Raw genomic sequence first — 24,096 nt, forward strand, 5'->3', positions numbered from 1 at the left:
GAGTTAAAGGAATAGCAATTTTCAGTACCTTATTTACTGTGTTGTGTTCAGAACTCCAACAGTAGTTTTCCAAGTGCAGCATCACAAAAAAGAAAACAAGTCATCTTTCTTCACATTGGTTTAGTGCTGTGGGATAATTTTCTTATACACTGGTTTAATAAAAACCTGATTGACCAGTAGTCAGGCAGGAAGTATAGGCAGGAAAAGCAGACAAGGGGAATTCTGGGAAGAGGAAGGGTAAGTCAGGAGATGTCAGCCCACCATCCAGGGAGCAGCATGTAATGGCACACAAGTAAAACCATGGAACATGTGGCAACATATAGATTAACAGAAATGGTCTGAGTTTAAGTGTAAGAGCTAGTCAGTGGTAGGCCTGAGCTAATGGCCAAGCAGTTTTAATTAATATAAGCCTCTGTGTGTTTACTTGGGTCTGAGTGGCTGTGGTACTGGTGGGTGAGAGAGATTTGTCCTGACCGTGGGTCAGGCAGGACACAGAAATACTTCTACTACCGTTTAGCGTTTTTGTTTTTGTTTTGATATTATGTGATATATTGAAACATTTTGTACTATTGCAGAGGTATAATCAGGGTACATTTAAGTAAACATGATTTTATTTTACTTAATATTTTATTATTACTTTTATGTATGTGTAGGTGTATGTCTTGCTCTGTGTATTTGCTCAAAAGTATATGTTTTCTAGGAAGCCAGAGATATTGGATTCCCTGCACCAGAGTTACCCAGTATTGAATGCTGGGAACTGAACTCAGTTCCTCTGAAAGAACACTACAGGATCTTAATGGCTAAACCACAACTCTAGTTCCATAATCATGACTTTTATTAGATAGATCAGAATTTTAGAATATGCCTTTCATTCTTTGCTTTATTGGACAATTAATTGATTTTTAAATCAATTAAGAAGCCAGTGAGAATGTGTTTTCTTACAATCTTTCATTTAAGTATACTTCAATTAAAATACACTTCCCTTCTTCACTTTCCTCCCTCCAACCACTCCCATACACCCTCTCTCCACCCCCTCCAACAATTCTTCCCACTCCCTCTCAAACTGATAGCTTTATTTCTTGATTATTACTGTTAAATACACAAATACATAAATGCAAATCGTTGAGTCCATTTTTATTGTTTTATGTCCTTCAACAGATGAGTGGATAATGAAAATATGGAACATATACACAGTAAAGTATTATCCAGCTATAAAGAGAAATCAAATCACAAATTTTGCAGGTAAGTTTATTGACCCAGAAAATATTTTATTGATTGAAATAACCCAGAGAGAAAGATAAACAACACATGTTCTCACTCATCTGTAGTTCCTTGCTCCAAATATTCAGGTATAAATATATAACAGGAAGAATATAAAGGGAGATTGGGGACAGCTGGAAGTTGAGAGGGGAATATCAATACACAAGTGATGTGAAAAGGGGAAGGAAAAAGGTGCCAAATGTTCAGATTGGAGAGGATGAAAAGATATCAGAAAGAAGAAGAAGAAGGCCACAGTTGTGATAAAAACTCAAGGAAATATTTTATATTTGCCTAATATTACATACAATGTGTATAAGTGTATATATCCATATATACATATATGTATATAGCAAAATTACCACTTGAGCAGACATTATTCCCAACAAAAGTCATAGACTGTATAATAAAAAAAAACATGCTAGACAGAAGAAATTTCCATTTGAGTTGTTGTTTCAAGGAAGTCCACATGACTCTTAAACGGTATAGATAATAGCTATTGCTCTTGGTTGTCTCACAGACATTGAATGTAAGTGCCTATTACTGAAGATTATACATTCAGTATATTGGTCTCAGATGATACAAGCAAGAGTGAGCCTGAAAGCCTCATGTTATGGTCTACTTTCTACTGTACCAGATATTATCATTATTCAAGCTGCCATGGAGGGCATCAATAAATACTCCTAATTAGCTGGGACCTGTGAACTACAACAATGTCCAGTTGGACAATACATCCCTATTGAGGCAGTGGTGGCACTTGTAGGTGGTGATCAACAGACATCTAACTGAACTTAATTCCTGTTCAATGGGAAATCATGCCTGGTACTAGAAACCTGACCGACCAACCACTCTGGGATATGGAGGATCTAAATGCTGGAAGAAAATTCATTATCATTGCAATAATATGGCATGCAGGCCTTGGTGGGTGGACCCAAGCTGCCCTGCAGCAGTTGAGGCATACACACCATGCAGACAAGGGGGCAGGCTGTAGTGTGGCACACTGGAAAGCCACTCATACCCCAGACACAGCATCTGCATGGTGGGGGGGGGGATTTACATCAGGACATAGGGTGGGTCCCAAGGTGTGGGCCAGAATGTCAACATTCCTCCATTTTGATTATTATAGAAAGGTGAGTTATGGATAGCAAATAGGGGAATAAGGGTGCTAAATTCTTGAGACTACTTCCTGCTAATTTGTGGTAAAGTGGGATGGGGAAGTTGGAAGTCAGAGTCATGAATGGAAGGATGTGTGAGTGAAGAAGCATTTCAGTTGAATGTCATAGTGGAAATCTTAGGTGTGGAGATCTCAGTCACCTGTTCCTTCAGAGAGCTGAGAGGGAAGGTTGTTATGGAAAAAAAAAAGTAGAATGTTATCATTGGTCTCATGAGAGTTCTTAGACTTGGGAAGAGTGATAACTGCCAGAAAGAATGGAACAAATAAGTGCCCTGGTTGTATAGAAGAGGAAATTGTGAATGAATGAAACACTAGAGCAGATATGGCCTTCATTGGGATATCTTGGAAAGTCAGGTTCTGGTTGTTGAGTAGGTGCCTGGTTAAGCATGGAGAAGTGGTACCAGCAGTGAATTGAGGGGTGATGTGTTCTTTAGGAGTCCATGAGCCATCACATTTGTTGTTTCTCTGGAAGTGGGGGTGCAACACTTTACTTGACCAATGTAAGTCCTAACTACATTCTAAGCATTATCCTTACACATTCAGAGAAATGTAGCTCTTAACCCTCATCAAAGAAGCTTCTCTTTACGCAAATGGAGACTATCACAGAAAACTATAACTGGACAAAATGCAGAGATCAATGGATCATGGGATCCCTGGTGCTGATGTGTCCATCTACAATAAAACTCCAGTACCTGAGGCACATGAACATCACAGAAGAGAGGGCAGAATGATTATAGGAGCCAGAAGACCAGGAAGTCTGCCCTGAGACTATGTTGCCTTGAACGACAGCCTAAACAAAACCTGAAAAAAATGAAGATATCAATGGACATGCTAACATGGAAATTGAATATCTCCTAAGTTTCAAGGTCTAGACAATGATCTGCAGGCATCTAATGACAGACATCTAATGCAGAAGGATTGGCCTCTCCAAGGTATGAGATTTCCAATTGGTCATTCAATACAAAGTGGTCAAGTCTGTAATCTGTAATCATTTTAATGAGCTCATCTCTGAGAGCTTATTAGTTATAATTTTAATTAAAATAACATTAATAATGAATGTAATGACAAGGCAAAGTATAAAACAGGTGTTTATAAGATAACATATACATTTTTGTGGTTTAACAGAGATTTGTAAATTGTGACAGTTTTTAAGCAGTAATTCTGTGGTGATCTGTTCTTTTGTGTTCCTTTCTTTATTTAATACATAGGCAAATTGATACATGGTTTTAAAGAAGTAAAAACAATTGAGCTATGCTGAGGATCCAGCTCAGTAGGTGAAAATGTTTGCAGTGAAGTCTGAGGAAATCAGTTTTGGACTCCCACAACCCACATAAAAGCTAGATGCAACAGCCTAAGCTTCTGCAAATCCATGTCCCTTAATGGGAGACTGGAGGATGATAAGGGATAATCCATTGACACTCCTGGACCAAGAAGCCTGGTTGTCACAAATGCAAAACATCCCCTTCTCAAACAAGGTGGAAAAGGGAGCATCATTACCCCAAAGTTGCACTCTAACATATACAGATGTACACCCAATCACACATGTACACAGGTGTTGTTTTTTTTTTTTTTTTTTAAGTGAACGTTGAAGGAACAAATTGGGCACAAATTAGCAACTTTTACATCCATCATGATGGAGAGTGTTTTGCAGATGACAGGAATAGAATGCAGCAGCCAGCAAATTAACAACAGATGATATTCACTTACAGGCTGCATGAGTCCAGCGAAAGAGGTGGATAGAATTTCCGGTAAGATGCGTGTCTGGATTTTGCATGTCTGGATTGTGTTTTGGTCGTTTTAATTACATGCTGGGGCACAGCATAGAGCAAAGGGAACAAGTACCTATGGGAACAAAGAAGAAAGCCATTTTCTGTGCAAGAGTCTATTTGATGTATATTGTTAAGCTTCGGATTAGAATTTTATTCATGAAGACAAATCATTTCCTGCAAAGAATTCAACTGGGAATGACTCAAAAGAACATTTTTATAGAATGTACCCAGATGCTATTGACTAAGTGTGCAGTTGCATAACATTTAAACTGTAGCACAACACAAAAATATGAGTCAAGACTTGATGCTCCAAAAATATGTGTTCTCTGAAGATAATCTTATTTTTAAAATTCGATTAGTCTCTATGTTTTTCTTAGTGTATAAACAGTAAAAAGATTTTTCTGAAGTAATCACAAAGTTTAAATAATTATACCATTTTATAACAGTCTCTAAATCATCTTTAAGCATAAATATCTTTTATTGTAAACTATGAGTTTTTAAAAATTAATATAATGTTATCTTTATACAATTGTGAACAAGAAAATAACCAGGATTCCCTGAAATATATTTTAATGTATAGAATAAGCTTAATATAAAAAAAACCTGGAAAACTCACAAAATTAACATAGAGACTTTGAAGGAATTTTGTTTACTGGTATAGCTCATTTCAAATTTCCAGGAATAACCTTCCAAAATATAGTGAAGTGACTATGGAAATACTGACATTTTATATAAGGAATGCTCAGTGGTGTAAGTGGACAGAAGGCCATTTTCTTAAGGCTACACATATATGAGTACATAGATAGGTGTTTATCTCTGATTGCTCACAGACACAGGGGAGGCTGAAGCAAGAGAATGCTCTACCTGTACAGTGACACAGTAAATTTCAGAACAGCCAGAGGTACATAATTACAACTTCTCTGAAGAAAGCAAACAGCATAGAATGGGTGGGGGGTTGAAGTACTAAATTTTCTATTGTGTTGCTTTCTACAATACACTGTGCTGACAAGTGATACTGCTAGTTATACAGTGAGAAGCTGGGCTCTGGTAAAAAATGTTTCATTGTAATTCAACTTTAGAACCATGCAAAGCCTTCTCCTTGCAGGACACATAGGGTAGGGCACGTAATGCTTTCTCTCCTCACAGGACTTTGTGCATTTGCGTTAGTCTCTTGGAGAAGGGAAAGCCAAGGACTTGATCTCTGTGGATGGTCATTCTCCTCCCCACACATATTCACAGTCTCTATGCCTCCATTTCTGGAATTCTGGGGCTTTCTTGCAGATTCCTGTGTTGTGGCTATATCACTGTAGGATGAGGTGGAAACCTGAAGACAGTTTTTCTTCATTCCAGTGCTATAAGTTTCTTTTCCAAGGTTTTTACCAACACAATTTCTCCTCAAATGTGCAAACAAATACCAAAACATATGAATTTTCCTTTACTCTTTGGTTTCTCAGTACTGAAGCAAATACAATACCAAGCTGAGCCACGTAACTCTGGACCAGACTCCCATTCCATATAGAAATAACAATGCTTTCTCATTTTATAACGCTTCTTTCTGCAGACACTCCTGGGTTTGATATGCATTTTGACTTAAAACACCTGTCCTGAGTTGACAGTATTATATGATGAAAATGCATTTAACCCTGAAGTTACTCAACATCAAAGGAGAATAACACAGTAGATTGTCAATTGACAATTGTGGTCATCTTGCTGTAGGAGACCTGTAGAAAAAACTTCCACATTTGGCATACCATCTTGGGGCTCTCAAATTTCCATAAGGCCTAAAAGAGTTTAAAAAGGGCTTCTAAACACACAATAATGGAAGAAAAAACAGCTTTCTACTTCATGTCTGATGTGGGCTGAGTTATAGAGATGCCAAGGTACAGAGACACTGTGGTTTGAGGACTTCAACTATATACAGAATGGCAAGCTCATGGAGTATGTGTGGGCTTGAGTGCAGCATGGAGAATTCCTGTCATGGTACACAGTGGTGTCTGCAAGATGCACAGCATGGTGTGTGGTGTATTTAACTTTACTAGTACAGACAAAGAAAGAAAGAGGTTTCTGGGCAACACAGGATTCTTAGAGATATAGACACACTGCTTCCAGGAGTTGGTGGTAGGCATACTTCCACCATGTTGGGGAGCTGAGGTAGGTGGAGTCAACAACCAAGGCTGCCGCTTTTTGTATTAGTTACGCAGCTTAACAATATAAAATCTCTCCTGGGCAAAGAAAGATTATAAATTCACAATAAGTCAGATTCAGATGAAATAAAACTCTAAACTGTTTACAATGTGTGTAAAAATGTACGTAGGCTTAGAAGAAAGAAGAAGAGGAAGATAGACAATTATATAAAGAAACAGAAATTTTTAAAAAAATGAAGTCTTTAAATATGCAATAAAAGTAATATAAAAAATAAGCCACATAAAGATACAAGGAAAAGGGATAGTATAAATATGGTAGGACGAAAGGGTAGATTATTGAATCTACTTTTAAAGAGCAACAACTTGTTTAAAATGTTTTACATTGTTATGGATTTTAGTTTATTGATACAAATTTAAAGTTAATTTTGTTATACTGTATGTATATTTTTACTCTTGTTTAAGGTATTATGTTTATGTAGCTCATTTGAAATTGTAATGTATAATTAAGAAATACAGATTAATAATTAGTCATCTATGATAATCATACTTGTAGTCATGTTAGTTAAGTTTTCTAGGTATACATAGATATATTTCAATTAGGTAGGTGATCTTCAAACACTTCAAAGACCTACAGAATATGGCATTTAAAATGTTGTAAAAACTTAAGACTTTTCTGGACAGTGAGACACATCTGCTCCTGGCAGCACTCATTTACTTGGAAGAGGAAGGTGAGCATTGAAGTCATTCTACATGGAGTTTATCTTCCTCTTGGTACAAAATGACCATTTGGGCAAGAAACTGTTCTTGCCTGGACTGCTTGACAAGATATTATATAAACTTGACATGCAGGATCCATAAGAAGGTGAGCACTGAAGAGCAAGATGGTCCTTCGGGTTCCTGCTTTGCAGAAGAAATTGCCAGATATTCTACAGGACACACAGAGAAGTGACTGAGAGATTCTAGGCCTATAGGCTTAAGAAGGATGCCTCAACATTGTAGAGGAACTTTGGGTGACTATCCAGGCAGGCAGCTGTCTCTGTCATTCTGGATTTTGGGAAGTTGCTTACAATGCAGTTACTATTTACTTAGTTAATATTATATCCTTCTGACATCTTTGATGTAGTTGAAGGCTATATAGTTATAATTTTCCTTGGTTATTATAAAAGATAAATTAGATATGAAACTTTAGACTCACAAATTAAGGATTGAAAAAATATTTTCTTTAATTTGGCAAAACACAGACTAGATATTGTAACTGTAATTCTTGCTTGATAATTGTTCTATTACATGTAATTTTACTATGTTAAAGTTAAAACCTTCCTTTTGATTAGACAGAAAAGGGGAAGTGCTCTGGAATGTTGTTCTGTATGCTGTGAATGTGTGTTGCTCTGATTGGTTGATAAATAAAGCTGTTTGGCCAATGGTGAGACAGAATAAGGTTAGGTGGGACATTCCAACTAGAAAGAGAGGAAGGAGAAAGGCAGAGAAGAGAGACACTGCTAGCTGCCACCAGGAGAAGCAAGACGTAAAGTAATGTAAGCCACAAGCCATGTGGCAAGGTATAGATTTATAGAAATGGGTTAATTTAAGATGTAAGAGCTAGCTAGCAAGAAGGCTGAGACATTAGGGCATAGAGTTTGAAAATGATATTAAGCCTCTGTGTGATTATTTTATAAAAGGCTGTGGGACAGTGGGTGAGAGATTTGTCCTGACCGTGGGCAAGGCAAGACACAGGAAATCTTCTGACTACAGAGACCTGCAGCATGCTGCCACTCCCCTGTTGTGGGATGTCATTCTGTATGTTGTGAATATGTGTTTGGTGGTAAATAAAATGCCAATTGGCCAATAGCCAGGCAGGAAGTATAGACAGGGCAAGCAGAGAGGAGAATTCTGGGAAGAGGAAGGCTGAGTCAGGAGTCACCAGCCAGACACAGAGGAAGCTAGATGTGAAGGCAGAACTGAGAAAAGGTACCAAGCCATGTGGCTAAACGTAGATATGAATTATGGGTTAATTTAAGTATAAGAGCTAGTCAGTAATAAGCATGAGCTAATGGCTGGACAGTTATAATTAATATAAGCTTCTGAGTGATTATTCTATAAGTGGGCCACAGGACTGCAGGGGCTTGGTGAAAACTGAGAAACTTCCAGCTACACTCTCCTGCATTGTGAGCAATATGGCAAGCCAGGAATAAACCAAATTTACATCTAAAAGAACTTTTTCTACTGAATGAATAATGCATTTTATCTATTGTAAATTTTAAGTCAACTCATTTGTTGCTAAGGACTAAGGAAGGAAATATCTGACCTCCATAATGGATATTTTTTAAATAGTTTCTGGAGACACCATACTTCATGCTGTGACAATGGAGGCTCTTCTGCTGAGATCAGCATAAAAGCAATAGTATCCACTCTCATAAGAGCTGTTAACAAGGTCCTGGAAGTCCACAAGAAAGAATATGATAAAAGCTGCTGTAGATTCACAGGGCATAAATGAAATTGTCTTTGTTCATAGATGACATAATTATCCTATAACATTCTGAAATTTAAAAAAAGCTTATCAAAACACAACAAAATTCCCCAGAACTAATAACTAATCCTATTAACACTGCAGGATACAAGGTTAATATTACAAAAGCTAATTGCTTACTAATGAGCTACAATGAACAAATGGAATTTGCAATTAAAAATACATACCATTTATAATGACACTAAAATAATATACTTAGCTACAAATGTCAAAAAACTTACCTGCACAGAATCCATAGTAGAAAAATGAAAAACAATATTAGAAACCAGATTATCTTGATGAAGATGTGACCCACATTTATGGATAAAAAGACTCTGTTTTTTCAAAATTTCATATCTCCACACTTGTACTGTAGATTCAGTGAAACAAATTCTATGTCCCAAAAAAATTTGTTGTGATTATTAATGAAATCAATGTAAGTTTATATGAATTAAAGCATTTCCATGGGAAACATAAGTTGCATGTGAGCCAAGTGAATCATGTTTGCCATCATTCACCATTAAGGACTTTCAGCTTGAAACAGTAAGGTGCAACTGCATATCTATGAGAGGGCACAAAAATCCACAACACAGAAAACATGAAAGAGAATAGCAAGAGATATAGTGGAGTTAACCTCTATGAATTACTGGCAGGAATACAAAATGGTAATACCATTATCAAAGACAGTGATAGTTTCATTAAGATCTAAAAATACTGTGAGTGAATGACCTAGTCACTCATATTATTTCACATTCATATAAAGAAACAGAAAACATGTTCTCATACAAAGGCTACACACACACACACACACACACACACACACACACACACACACACACACATATATATATACCCTAACACTATTGTTTCAAAACACAAGCATGCAAGGTATCATTCACCAATAAATATCCACCATATAATGGCATATCAAGTAAGGAAGATTTGGATGTTTCTAATAAAAATTCTGTATAACAAAACATATATTCAACAACTAAAGGAAGTAAAAAGTTATTATCTCCAAAAATACAAGAATAATCATAGAAACTAAATTTAAAAATATACACGGAAATTTTGCACAATATCCCCAAAGTGAAGAAACTAGAGATTTCTCTCAACAAATGGCTGGATAATCACATGATGACATGAGACATGATGAAACACTAATTAATAACTAAAGTACGTTAACTATGGTACAACTCAGATGAATGGTGTGTGTATGTGTGTGTGTGTGTGTATGTGTGTGTGTGTGTGTGTGTGTGTATGTGTAGTAATACATTAATATGTGTTCATGTGTTTGTGAGGGATCATGATTGCATGCATTCATTGAAGTCCAGATATAAGCACTGTGTGTCATCTCTATCACTCCACGTTTTATTTTTTTGAGACAGGGTTTCTCACAGAACATGGAGCTTATATGTTAACTAACAAACTCCCAGGAACTCCCTATTTGTGCACAGCAATTGGATTATTAAGGGGCATACCCCTACATCCAGCTTTTGATGAGAGTATTTGTGATCTAAAATTATGACTTGAATTTTAACCAGTACCTGAATGAAACTTAAAAGTATTGCTTTAAGTGACCAAGGGCACCATGAAAATCCAGAATGTTTAGTACTCATATGTTGCCTAAGAGATTAAATAAATGATGCAAATAAAAAATTAGATCTATGTATATGTTACAGTTAAGGACACATGAGTCTTCTATGGTTATTAAAATATTCTTTAACTATTTTTTTGAGATAGAGTCTCAATATATATCCCTGGCTGGACTGGAACTCCCTTGTAGATCATATTGGCTAAAAGTCACAGAGATCACTTGCCTTTTCCTCCACAGTGCTAGAATTAAAGAAATGCATCACTGTGCCACACCTGGCATCTTTACATACTTTTAATAAATATTAACATAAAACTATATTTTCAAAGTTCATGAAATATGTAGCTAATTTTTCCTTTACTGTATTATATGAACACAAAATTCCCCTTATTATGCAACCCAAGTACTTTTTTCTTATTATTTTGACTCTCATTTCTAGCGTGCATGAGTTTCTATTGTAACTACACTTCTGTCACATTCTCCCTGCTATTCCTTGGGATATTTAACAAGCTTTTTAGTATGTTTGTTTAATTGTTGTCCTAAAGGGTCTTTCAGTTTTGTTTTTCCTCTCATTTGCAGATTGTTCAATTTTTCATCTTTGTTTCATAGTGATTTTGCTTTTTCAAATAACTCATTTTGTTTCTGTATAAGCCTGCCTTTTAATCTCTAATGAAAGGCAGCTCCTTTCATTGTTAATGACACTCTGGAGTTTGTCCAACAGATTGGGCTTCTGCTCCTGCTTTTATAGATGAATCGATGAGCTGATGGGCAGAGAATCCCCGGTGTTGCAATTTGGGCTTTCTCCTTTCTATTCTCCACTCTTCCTGCTCCTTGATTAAAAAGCCCATTTTGTTATCTTGTGCACATTTGTCCTGTATTGAATGTGCACAGCCTGCAGCAGGGGTCAGTCAGATGTTCTGGGTCTGCCTGTCAGCTTGCATCTTGCCACACTGTCCCCAACAGTTAGGCTTCAACTCATCCTGCAACTGGCCAACAAAAGGTGAAAGGCTTATTTATGATGGACTCTGGATACTGTGGATAAATGTTTGTCCAAGATTTACATTTTTTTTACTCGGTTTGTTTCTATATTACTATCAAATGTAAGTTTTTAGATTGTATTGACAAAGAAATTGATCTTGAAAACATCCTTCCTGTAGATCATTTTTTTAAAGGAACTGAGACTAAAGATTTACCTCATAGGTTAAACTCACTGGGTTTCACAGTGAAGTTCTTCATGTCTTCATAAGGAGTATCCCTAATAAAGAATTTCCCACATTGGTTATTTGCATAGGATTTTTCTCCATTGTAAATTCTTTCATTATACCACAAGTCACTGCAATTGTGAATTTTTTTACATACTATTTGAGCACATGCTATATCTGTTATCTGTGAATCCCTTAATAGGGTCTATGAGAACCATGAACATAGAAGGGATTACCACAAGGCTTACATATACAGTTTTCTCTCCAAGATGAATCTATCCATACCATTGAAGGAAAGTGGTTGAAGTGAAAGTTTTATCACATTCCATACATGTAGAAAGCTTCTCTTAGATGTGATGAAGACTTAGATGAAGTCTTTACTGTGTCAATTACAAGTATAAACTAAATCTTCACTGGACACTTCTTTGTTTCTATGAATGTCTAGAAGTTTTTCTCATTCTGCTTATAAAAACACATTCTGTCTAGAACAATATTTTTCATGTACTTTAACATAACTATGCATGACATTCCTGATATTTCTCTTCTTTGTTTACAGTCTGACCTAGGATGGGCACATGCATTTCACATGTTTCTTTTTTTCCCTTGGTAAGATATTTGTATTCTGGAATTCATATATAATTTTCTCCACATTGGCTATGTTATGTTAACAGAATCTCATTACTGTCTGATTTTTTTACAATTCTGGAATTTTTGTAGTCATTTGCAATCTTCTAGTCTTTTTTTTTTTTTTTTTTTTTTTTTACTTTCCCTTAAAGCAACCATTTTCCAGAAGGTTTTCTTTCATCAAATCTCTGAGTAACTTCATTTGGGAAGGATTATAAGTGGATTTTTCATGGAGAAAACTGACTCCCAATAATGACATGGAGACTTACTAATTATGAAAGTTTGGTTGATAGCTTAGGCTTGTTTCTAATTAGCTGTTATAACTTAAATTAACACATTTCTATTAAATTACATTCTGCCTCATGGTTTTATTACCTCATCTCCATTTTGTCTATCCTGCTTGCTCTGCATCTCTTGGTGTTTTTACCTTCTTCTTCCTAGCATCCTCTCTGAACTGAAAATCCTGCCTAGCTATTGGCTATTCAGCTTTTTATTAAATCAATCAGAGGGACATATCTTCACAGTGTACAAAAAGATTATTCCACAACATTTTCCCTTTTTGTCTCAATAAAAAATAAAGGTTTTAACTCTAACATAGCAAAACTATAAACATTAAGAACAATTATCAGGTATTGTCAAAATAGAAAGGAATGGTATTAATTTAACAAAAGAAACTATATACAGTAAGAACAATTATCAAGTAACAATTACATTCACAATGTCTAGTCCATTTGTATTTGGCATATTTGAAGAAAATGTTATCTATTTATCTTGATGAATTTAAAGTTTTATACCTAAATCATTTTTTTCCTAACTAGTATTATCATCTTAAAACTATCTTTTTAGACCTCAAAACATTTTCTTAGATAAACAATTTAAGCTTTTATGTCTCTCAATCTTATATATATTTTACTTCTTTTGTGTGTTTCTTTTCTGAATTTGGTATCAAGAAAAACTATAACTATCTGGTCTTCAACTCCATCAGATACTCAAGAAAGATATACTATTACATGAGTAATATACTGTTACATGAAGTACAAACTAAACAACTTCCAAAGCTACAAAAATGACAGAAAGAGCTAGCTACCTGGACAGTCACACAAGGTTCCTCTGTAACATTGGGGCATCCCTTTTTGGTGTACATGCTCAGAATATCTGATAGAATTTTCTGTGAAGCAGGAATTTTGAAGGACTGTCCCATCTTATCAAGGCAAAGTTTGATAGTGGTTTTCTTTTGTGTCCTGCTTGTCCAATTTGGACAGCATATTGTCAGCAGTTGAGACAATGGCAGTTTCTTGCCTAGTGGCTATCTTGTCCCCAAGAAAGGAAACTCCGTATAGAGGTTCTTTGATGCCCATCATCTTCTCTGTAGTAGATTGGTGCTGCCATGAAAAGATGTGTTTCTTTGTCATGAAAAGTCTTACAACTTTTTAAATACCATAGTCTGTAGATCTCTGAAGTGTTTGAAGACCACCTATCTAAAATATATCTCTATTGACATTGAAAACATACCTAACATGATTGCAAGTTGGATTGTTATAGATGACTAACTACTAATCTGTGTTACTTAATTATCCTAAATGGTTTATAATAATAGCTTTCAAGAACTAGAACTTTACATTTTTAAGTGACCTGCATAGTTATAATACCTTAAAGAAAATTAGAAACATATATATAGTCTAACAAATATTACATTAAATTTGTATCAATATGTAAAAATCCATACCAATGTAAAATATTTGAGACTAGTAGTTGTTTTTTAGTTCAAAAGCAGACCCAAAAGTCTTCTCTTTTATCCATCATTTCTATACTATATCCCCTGTTTTTCCCTTCAGAAAGAGACCCCTGAATCTAATCTCTTTTGTTCCGCTTTTTTTCTGACCATGACCAATATCGACTTGTAACCAACACTTCTAAATAATGACAAACATTGAATGACCAAAACCACCCACCTCACCTCTTGGGAATGTGGGTGTCACATTCTCTAGACTTATCTCTGCTTCCTGGGGATGATGAAATCTTCAGGGGAACTCAAGAAAATTGGGATAATGGTCAAGTCCTAGAAAAATTAGCCATAACACTGTTGTTCAGTATCTGTGCTATGGGAAAGCACAGGTTTACTTATAATGCTGTCTAGAACAGTCTGTGAGGCTGGACCATCTCAGCCAGTTGCCTTAAAGCTGTCCTGGATGAAGAATTGTGAGGAAACTGCAACAGAGGCACTCTGAGAGGCTGGATCACTTGTGCTACCCATTTTCATTGGTGTCTGGTCTCCTTGCTCTGAAAATGCATAACCTTTCAAAGGTAACATACATATTTGTATTAACACAAGTTTGGACTGTATGTTGTAAATAAGATAGCCAAAGATGATTTTTTTGTTTTATGTTTGAGAAAGTAAAATACGCATCACTTGTCTTGTAGGTTTTCTGGGTTTCTTTCTTTTTTTTTTTTTATTTTTTTTTAAGAAATTTTCTATTCATGTTACATACCAACCCCAAATCACCCTCTCCTCCCTCCTCCCGCTGCCTAGCCTTCCTCCCTAACCCACCCCCCAATAGTCACCTCATCCAAGGCAAGGTCTCTCATGGAGAGTCAGCAGAGCCTGGTACATTCATGTGAGGCAGGTTCCAGGCCTCCCCGCTGCACCAAGGCTGAGCAAGGTAGGGACATTAAGATCATCATGAGAAAATATACAGAGACGGCCAGCCAAACCAGTGAAAACTCAAAAACTGTGGACCAACAGCTGTGGAGCCCCCATGAGACTGGACTAGGACCCCTGGATAGGGGAGACAGTTATTTAGATTGAACTTTTTGGGGGGCCCACAGGTAGGGGGATCAGGATCTGTCCCTGGTGCATGAGCAGGATTTTTGGATCCCAGTGCCTAAGGTTTGACACCTTGTGCAGCTTTGTTGCATTTTTGTGTGGTTTGGGTATCAGCATAACTACAGCCTCATAAAAAGGGTTTGATAAATTTCCTTCTGTTTCTATTATATGGAACAATTTGCAGAGTATTGGAATTAGCTCTTCTTTGAAAATCTGGTAAAATTCTGCACTAAAACCATCTAGTACTGGGCTTTTTTGGGGGGTAGGAAGACTTTTAATGAATGTTTCTATTTCCGTAGGAGTTATTGGCCTATTTAAATAGTTTATCTGGCCTTGCTTTAACTTTGGCATGTGGTACCTATCCAGAAAACTCTCCATTTCCTTTAGATTTTCCAATTTTGTGGAGTACAGGTTTTTGAAGTATGACCTGATGGTTCTCTGGATTTCCTCATTGTCAATTGTTATGTCTCCCTTTTCATTTCTGATTTTGCTAATTTGGATGCTCTCTCTCTGCCTTTTGATTAGTCTGGATAAGAACTTGTCTAACTTGTTGATTTTCTCAAAGAACCAACTCTTTGTTTCATTGGTTCCTTGTATTGTTCTCTTTGTTTCTATTTTATTGATTTCAGCTCTCAATTTGATTATTTCCTGGTGTCTATTCTTTTTGTTCTAGAGATTTCAGGTGTGCTATTAAGTCTTTAGTGTGAGACTTCTCCATCTTCTTTTTGTGGGCATTTAGTACTATGAATTTTCCTCTTAGCACTGCTTTCATAGTGTCCTATAAGTTTGGATATGTTGTACATTCATTTTCATTGAATTCTAGGAAATCTTTAATTTTTTTCTTTATTTTGTCCTTGACCCATTGGTGGTTCAACTGGGCATTATTCAGTTTCCATGAGACTGTAGGATTTCTGTAATTTTTGTTGTTATTGAAATCTAACTTTAAGCCACGGTGGTCCAATAAAATAAAGGAGTTTATTCCAATTTTTTGTATCTGTTGAGATTTGCTTTGTGACCAAGCACATGGTCAATTTTAGAGAAGGTTCCATGGGATGCTAAGAAGAAAGTATAGTCTTTTTTGTTAGGGTGGAATGTTCTGTAGATATCTTTTAAATGTATTTGAGTCATAATCTCTGTTAGTTCCCTTATTTCTCTGTTAAGTTAATGTCTGGCAGACCTGTCCATTGGTGAGAGTGGGTTGTTGAAGTCTCCCACTACTAGTGTGTGGGGTTTGATTTCCTATTTAAGTTTAGTAATGTTTCTTTCACAAATGTGCCCTTGTATTTGGGGCATAAATGTTCACAATTCAGACTTCATCTTGGTGGATTTTCCCTGTGATGAATATGTAATATCCTTCCTGATCTGTTTTAATTAATTTTAGTTTGAAGTCTATTTTATCAGATATTAGGATGGCTACACTAGCTTGCTTCTTAAGTCCATTTGATTGGAAAATCTTTTCCCAGCCTTTTGCTCTGAAATAATGTCTTGTCTTTGAAGTTGAGGTGTGTTTCTTGTATGCAGCAGAAGAATGGATCCTGTTTTTGATTCTATTCTGTTAGCCTGTGTCTTTTTATAGGTGAATTGAGACCATTGATACTAATGGATATTAATGACTAGTGATTGTTAATTCCTGTTTTTGTTTGTTTGTTTGTTTGTTTTTTGTGGTAGTGTTGTGTGTTTCTCTTCTTTGATATTTGGTGGTATGGGATTATCTATTGCCTGTGTTTTCATGGGTGCATCTTATTTCCTTAGGTTGGGGTTTTCCTTCTAGTGCTTTCTGTAGGGCTGGATTTGTGGATAGGTACTGTTTAAATCTGGTTTTATCATGGAATATTTTTTTTTTTTTTAGTCTGTCTATGATGATTGAGAGTTTTGCTGTGTATAATAGTCTGGATTGGCATCCATGGTCTCTTAATGACACATAACGTCTGTCTAGGACGTTGTGGCTTTCAGAGTCTCCATCAAGAAGTCAGGTGTTATTCTGATGGGTCTGCCTTTATATGTTACTCGACATTTTTCCTTTGCAGCTATTAATATTTTTTTTTGTTCTGTATGTTTAGTGGTTTGATTATTATGTGGTGAGGGGCCTTTTTTTGGATCCAGTCTATTTGTTGTTCTATAAGCTTCTTGTATCTTCATAGGCATTTCCTTCTTTAGATTGGGAAAGTTTTCTTCTATGATTTTGTTGAATATATTTTCTGTGTCTTTGAGTTGGTATTCTTCTCCTTCTTCTATCCCTGTTATTCTTAGCTTTGGTCTTTTCATGGTGTCCCAAATTTTCTGGACATTTTGTGTTATGACTTTATTGGCTTTAGTGTTTTCTTTTACTGACAAATCTATTTCCTCTATTGTATCTTCAGTGTCAGAGATTCTCACTTTAATCTCTTGCATTCTGTTGGTTATGCTTTCATCTGTAGTTCCTGTTCATTTACTCAGATTTTTCCATTTCCAACATTCCCTCAGTTTGTGTCTTCTTTGTTGCCTCTATTTCAGTTTTCAAGTCTTGGACTGTTTCCTTCACCTATTTAGTTGCTCTTTCTTGGCTTTCTTTAAAGGATTTATTGATTTCTTCCAATTTTTGTTTGTCTTTTCCTCGATTTCTTTAAGGGAATTTTTCATTTCTCTTTAAAGACCTCTATCATCTTCTTAAAGTCATTTTTGGGTCAACTTCTTCTGCTTCTTCTGTGAGGGGATGTTCAGGTCTTGCTGTTGTAGAACTACTGATGGTGCCATATTGGTCTTTTTGTTGTTGACTGTATTTTTGCACTGGCATCTTCCCATCTCTTCGTCCACTAGGTGCAAGTGGTGTCTGTGTCTGAGGGAGACTCTCTTGGTCTGATTGATATTCTTCTTTCAATGGGAGCTCTTGGTCTAATAGGGGTTTTTGATCCAATAGGTGCTGATGGACTCTGTGTCTCAGGGAGCAGCTCTTAGTCCAGTCAGTGCTGGCAGGCTCTGTCTCAGGGAGCAGCTGCAGTCTTGGAGAGTGGGTGGGTTTGAAGGAGGTGGGGCTTGTGGGTTCCAGGGTCTGGTGGGTGGGGGGAGGTATTCTGACCTCTCTATAGGAGACATGTCTGCTGGCCTGAAACTGGAACTGCCATGGGTAGTGGTATGGGGGCACAAGGTTGTGCCCCTGGGCCCAAAGCCTAGAGGCTGGGGTGTTCAGCTATGAGAACAAAGATTCACCTGTTAGTCCACTCAGTGCTGGTGGGCTCTCCTGTGTTTATTCCTTTATGTCTATAGCCAGATTTTCAGGTATCTGCCCTGATCAAATTGGATCTCTATTAACCTGTAAAGAATTCACAGCCTTTCATTTCCTGTGGAAACAAAAGCATAATCTCTTCTCCAACATACTACATTTTTTTTAAATTTATTTTTAGAGTTAAGGCATTTCTAAAATAATATAGGTTGGTTTAACTCAGCAGTCCCTTCCACAATCCAGTGTCTCTCAGCAGCTGTTGTCTGCTTGTTAGCATTCAAAAAATTGAACACTAACAAAGCTCTCTGTGTTAGAGTATTCCCCATTCTTACATGGCTTACTATTCTTTTTTTTTTTTTAATTATCTTACTTCTCTGTTTAAAGAATTTATTATTTTTTAAACTATTTTTAAGACTCTCTATACCCCTTTTCTCTTTTTTCTCCTTAGGCCTATGAACATCCTTAAACACACTGTAACCTGTTTAGAGGTTTTGTTCCATCTGAACCTGCTTTATTGCATATTTGTAATCTTTTTTACATGAGCGACTGTAGGACAAGGAAGCCACGTTAGGCTCTGTTTTGTATGTTTGGAACCTGTTTATAGCTTTTTCAGGTCTTATGTAGAAATTCATGACAAACATTGGGAGCCATTTGCAAGTGGATTTTTTGTCAGGATCCCCAATAATGTCATGGAGACTTATTCTTAATTATATAAACTTGGCTGATAGCTTAGGCTTGCTTCTAACTAGCTTTTATAAATTAAATTAACCCATTTCTATTAATTCGTTTTCTGCCTCAAGGCTTGTTCTGCATCTCTTGGTGTCTCTGCCACCTTCTTACCAGCATTGTCTTTACCACAAAAATCCTGCCTAGCTCTTGGCAGTTCAGCTTATTAAACCAATCAGAGGGACACATCTTCACAGTGTACAAAAGGATTATTCCACAACAAAGACTGTAGAGAAAAATCACTCTTGCAGGTCAAATTCCCTCAAAGATCACAGCTTCCTTGGTGTCAGATGAAATATTAGGTGAGAAAATGAGACTGTGTGCATGATTAGTCAGCATTAGAGAAGCCTTTCATATTGTTATTATTCCTCTCATGTGGCTGTGGTCAGGGGCTGACTTGGGCAGAGACATGTATAAGATTCAAGTACTCTGGGACTTTGCAATAGAGATTATGTCTTTTTTTCTCCTTTGGAGCCATGATTGCACCCACAGGTGATTTCCTACTTTCCCATCAGGACCCTCACGCCTTGTTAGAATTTTTAATTACCCTGTGACCTCTTTCTTGCTTCCCAGTGTTTCCCCTCTCCTTGTCTCCTTAGACTAGGTTTTAGCTTTTTTTTCAACCATTACTCTTTCAATTCAACCAGTTCCCTGGAGGACCTTTCTAACCCACCATATTAAAATGTAACTGCTAAATCATTTTTATAATATAAAATTTTAATTAATTATTTGAGAATTTCAAGAATTATATTTTGATCATGTTATGCACTACTTCCTCTAACTTCTCCCAGATTCAAGGCTTGATCTCCTCATCCTTTTTTTGCTATTATTATCTTAGTGTGTTTTAATTTAAATAGAATTATATCACTTTGCCCTCTCTTTTCTATTACCTGCAGTTATCCTCTCTTAAACCCTCTCTATGTCCCCACAATTCTCAAATTAATAGTCATTGATAGCCTCTTCTTCTATTATTGTTACATATATGTATTTATAAATGTATGCAAGTATGTGTATGCATGTGTGTGTGTGTGTGTGTGTGTGTGTGTGTGTGTGTGTGTGTGTGTATGTGTGTGTGTGTGTAACCTACTGAGTCTGTTTTACTTGTTTATGGGTATATGGTTTCAAGGCTGACAACTCTGCTTTGGATAAACAAGACAGCACATCTGTGGGAGAGGATAACTCACACTGGTAAAAAGCCCTATGAATGCAATCTATGTAGGAAAGCCTTATTTGGGTGGGTAATTTTCAAATACATTGACAAACTGATAATGAGGTTGTTATTGATCATGTTTCCCTTCAATACCATGAAAGGGTTCACACTGGAGAGAATTCTATGTATGTAAGTTCTGTGATAAAGTCTTCTCTATTCACATCTCCCTCCAATATTATGAAAGGATTAACAATGAAGAAAAACAGAATTGTTGAGACCAAGGTTGGATAAAGCACAGGGACAAATAGCCAAACGAATGGAAACACATGAACTATGAACCAATGGCTGAGGGGTCACCAACTGGATCAGGCCCTCTGAATGGGTGAGACAGTTGATTGGCTTGATCTGTTTGGGAGGCATCCAGGCAGTGCTCATTGCATGAGTCCGCTGTTTGAAACCTGGGGCCTATGCAGGATCGCTTGGCTCGGCCTGGGAGGAGGGGACTGGATCTGCCTGGACTGAGTCTACCAGGTTGATCTCAGTCCGCGGGGGAGGCTTTGCCCTGGAGGAGAAGGGAATGTGGGGTGGGCTGGGGGAAGGGGAGGGGCGGGAGCGGGGGAGAACAAGGGAATCCGTGGCTGATATGTAGAACTGAATTGTAATGCAAAATAAAAAAAATTAAAAAAAAATGAAGAAAAACACTATGAGTATAAGCAATGTAGGAAAGAAAGTTTTTATATAAAAGGGATCCCTTCAATATCACAAAGTGATTCACAATTTAGAGAAAACATGTCTAGAAATATTGTGGGATAGCCTTTATTTGTCATGATTCTCCTTAATGCCATGAAAGGCTTCACAGTGGAGAAAAACACGACAGTGATAAGGAGTAAGGGGAAGTCCTCACTAAGCATCATTATGTTGAGGGTCATGAAAGAATTAATAGTGAAGAAAATTGTTATATATGTAAGAAATACAGAAAAACTTTCACATTATGGAGAGATTTGGATAAACATTGACTGATTTACAGCGACAAGAAACCCTGTGTCTCTCATATAAGTGCAAAGCCTTCACTTTATCCAATAACTGTAGAAACCATTTGCAAAGGTGAGAAACCACATAGATGTCAGTAATGTGTCAAAACTGACATTTGTCCTGGTTTCCTTCACAAACATGAGAAGGGTCACGCCAGACCAAACCTCCAAACAGAATATGGAAAGACCCGAACACCAAAAGTTGTTCCTAAGAAATATGACAGTGAATAATGAAGAAACCATAAATGTAGAACATGGAAAAGTTTATCTTTTTTTGATTCTCAAGGATAAAAAATTAAACATGGTGAGAAACTTTGATTGCAGAAATGTCTAAACTTTTATCTGTCCTATACATCTGATTGAAAACTAATCCACTGTAAAGAGAAAAATAAAGATAATTTTAAGTTGTATGAAATAATTCAGTCTTTCATAAACGCCTCCACAAAGCAAAGTTCAATAAGGATAATTAATGTAAAGTCTTTGATTTGCAGTCATTTATGTTGCATTCTCCAGGAGTTAAGCCACTGGAGTAAATGTTTTATTATATGAAAGAAAGATTGATTGATTCATTTCAGAAGCCATTGCATTTCTTAAAGTTTAGTTTTTCCAAACAAGTCCAGTATTTCCAATGCCAAAGAAATGAACCAATTCCCAAGTACTGGCTCCTCTCTGCTTACTTTACTCTTTACATACCTTGTCTCATAGGATCATTTTAACCCTGCCATCTGTTTCTTCTCCAAAACTATCTAATCTGAGGTCTGGAGAGATGGCTCAGTGGATGAAGCACTGTCATGCAAGCATGAGGACTGGAGTTTGTGTTTCCTGGAAGCATGAAAAACCAAGATGCATGTATCTACAATAACAGTCAGTACTTCCTTGAGATGGGAAACAAAGACAGGAGAATCACCAGAAGCTCACAAGCCTGGTAGGTTGACAGATACAACAGGTAGATCCTGTTGTAGATCCTATCTCAAAGAAGTTGAAGGCCAGAACCAGTACCAGAGGTTGTCCTCTGATATCCTTGGGTGCACTTACCCACACACAGGCTCACACATAAGTTCACACAGAGGGGTATTACATTCAAAGCCCACTACTGAATCTGAATTGTATACAAATAAAGATTAATAAAGCAAACATACAGAGTCTTTCCAGACTGCAAAGGAGACTCATATGTAAGTATTTCTTGGAGTCATGGTCAATTCAGAAGACATACAGGCATGCACCTTCCAAAAGTTCCTTTTATGCACAACAGAGATGCAGTATATTCAAATGCATTAAACCACTGTGTTTTCATGAAACGTTTCCATCTTTTCTACTGTATCAACTTGTAACCTTGTCATAATGATTGCAAGCAAGAACTCACCATTAGGTCTGATCAGAGAAAGCCACTCTACATGCTTGGTTTTGGAGAAGAAATTAAAGAAAGTCTTTTATATTCAATATGATCTTTGAATAAGGACAACTATTATCTACCACAAGGAAGTCCAGCAAATTGCAAAAACAATTTTGACAAAATAGTTACTATTAACAAAATTCAGAACAACATAAAAGTCATGAGTCAAAAATTCAATAATATTAAGGGCAATCTATAAAAATTACTACCAAGGCAATTATACAATACTGACAGAAGAATTATAAATTTTCAGTAGAGAGAAAAATCATTTAGTAGTGCATGTTGTCTCAACTTCTTTTAAATACTCAAACACAGAACATAAGGAATCAGTATGGTCCAGTTGGGGTAAGACCAAGGGCGAGACCAATGAAAGAGCTATCCTGATAATGGGGTCATTATGGGATTAGGGAGAAACCTTGTACCAGGGAAACTCCTAGGAATCCACAAGGATGATCTCAGCTAAGACTCAGCAATAATGGAAAGGATGTGTGAATTGGCCTTCTCCTGTAATCAGATTGGTTACTACACTAATTTTTATCATAGAACATTCATCCAGTAACTGATGGAAGCAGATGCAGATGCAGAGATCCACAGGACTGAGCTCCTGGAGTACAGTTGAAGAGAGAGAGGAGGGGTTATATGAGCAAGGGGGCTCAAGAGAAACCCACAGAATCTGTTAATCTGAGCTTGTGGGAACTCAGGGATTCTAGGCCAATAGCTAGGGAGCCTGCATGGGGCTGTCTTAGGTCCTCTGCATGCGGGTGACAGTTGTGTAGCTTCGTCTGTTTGTGGGTCCCCTAGCACTGGGACCAGGACCTATCCTTGGCCCATGGCCTGGCCTTTTGAAACCTATTCCCTCTGATGGGATGCCTCACCAAGAAATTAAAAAATAATATGAAAAAGGATTTATCAGGAAAATCAAAAACAAACAAACAAATTAATTAATTAATTAAAATACTTGAACATTCATGATCCTGGAATAAACACAAAGAATCAGTGTTTAGTCAAAAGAGAAGTTTGTGTCAAAAATTCCTATAGGAATGATTCCAAATAATTGCATTAACTGATGGAGGACAAAGAAAACTAATAAACAAAACTGACAATGAGGAAATTTACAGATAATGTGAGATGATGTGCTGGTATTGGGGTCATTTTGCTTTCTTTTACTTTATTCAGCAGGACAATGAGACAAAATGTAGAAGGTAATGACCAGATAATTTAAGTAAAATAAAAAATACAGCTTTAAAATAAATGTGTAATATAAAGCCATTTGGTTGAGTACTTGCAAATTACATAACCATTGTTATTGGAATTATATAATACTTTACAAATAAACATTGATTTCTGCTTTGTTTTATTAGTGCCATAAAAAAATCTACCTAACTTAAATAAAGCTACCATTATTACTTAGTATTCTAATTGGTTAATTTTTTATGGTGGCTATCATATCACATATCATATTTCTTTTTGTCTTGTGGGACTGAAAATTCAAAATCCAGGCTA

At 36.6% G+C, this 24,096-nt stretch overlaps 1 long non-coding RNA gene across 23 annotated transcripts in view; it reads right to left on the reverse strand.

Annotated features, from left to right (window-relative positions):
• Positions 1-1,242: 1,242 nt before the first annotated feature.
• Positions 1,243-24,096, reverse strand: part of LOC128106537 (uncharacterized) — a 221,710-nt gene continuing 198,856 nt past the window's right edge. For 19 of the 23 annotated variants that reach the window (XR_008216794.1, XR_008216807.1, XR_008216804.1 and 16 more), the window contains 2 exons: positions 4,139-4,273; positions 1,243-3,232 (listed from right to left, as the gene is read on the reverse strand). This is a non-coding gene — a long non-coding RNA (uncharacterized LOC128106537). Of the gene's footprint in view, positions 3,233-4,138; positions 4,274-8,649; positions 8,779-9,092; positions 9,413-11,637; positions 11,700-13,357; positions 14,330-24,096 lie in introns of all 23 variants that reach the window. The other 4 variants (XR_008216789.1, XR_008216788.1, XR_008216793.1 and 1 more) reach the window with 2 other exon arrangements.

The sequence above is a fragment of the Peromyscus californicus genome, unplaced genomic scaffold (assembly GCF_007827085.1).
Source record: "Peromyscus californicus insignis strain IS unplaced genomic scaffold, ASM782708v3 Scaffold_9__1_contigs__length_137607984, whole genome shotgun sequence".
NCBI classification, from domain to species: domain Eukaryota; kingdom Metazoa; phylum Chordata; class Mammalia; order Rodentia; family Cricetidae; genus Peromyscus; species Peromyscus californicus.